Here is a 646-nt window from a genome sequence, read left to right on the forward strand (position 1 = left end):
CCTGATTTTTATGGGAGAAGCATCTCTATCCCTGCCATTGGAGCAAACAACTTTGAACTTAAGCCTCAATTAGTTTCTCTAATGCAACAGAATTGCAAGTTCCATGGACTTCCAATGGAAGATCCTCATCAGTTTTTAGCTGAATTCTTGCAAATCTGTGACACAGTCAAGACTAATGGGGTTGACCCTGAAGTCTATAGACTGATGCTATTCCCTTTTGCTGTAAGAGACAGAGCTAGAATATGGTTGGACTCTCAACCTAAAGAAAGCCTGGACTCTTGGGAAAAGCTAGTCAATGCCTTCTTGGCAAAATTCTTTCCACCACAAAGATGGAGTAAGCTTAGAGTGGAAGTCCAAACCTTTAGACAAAAGGATGGAGAATCCCTCTATGAAGCTTGGGAAAGATACAAACAATTAATCAGAAAATGTCCTTCTGACATGCTTTCTGAATGGAGCATCATAGGTATTTTCTATGATGGTCTCTCTGAACTATCTAAGATGTCCTTGGATAGCTCTGCAGGAGGATCTCTTCATCTGAAGAAGACGCCTACTGAAGCTCAAGAACTGATTGAAATGGTTGCAAATAACCAATTCATGTACACTTCTGAAAGAAATCCTGTGAACAATGGGACTAGTCAGAAGAAAG

The 646-nt window shown here is 40.4% G+C and overlaps 1 non-coding gene across 1 annotated transcript; it reads right to left on the reverse strand.

Moving 5' to 3' along the window:
- Window positions 1-336: 336 nt before the first annotated feature.
- LOC130937216 (small nucleolar RNA R71) lies at window positions 337-444 on the reverse strand. Its single transcript, XR_009068444.1, has one exon. It is a non-coding gene; the product is annotated as a small nucleolar RNA R71 (small nucleolar RNA).
- Window positions 445-646: the final 202 nt, after the last annotated feature.

This window comes from Arachis stenosperma, chromosome 6 (assembly GCF_014773155.1).
Source record: "Arachis stenosperma cultivar V10309 chromosome 6, arast.V10309.gnm1.PFL2, whole genome shotgun sequence".
NCBI lineage: Eukaryota > Viridiplantae > Streptophyta > Magnoliopsida > Fabales > Fabaceae > Arachis > Arachis stenosperma.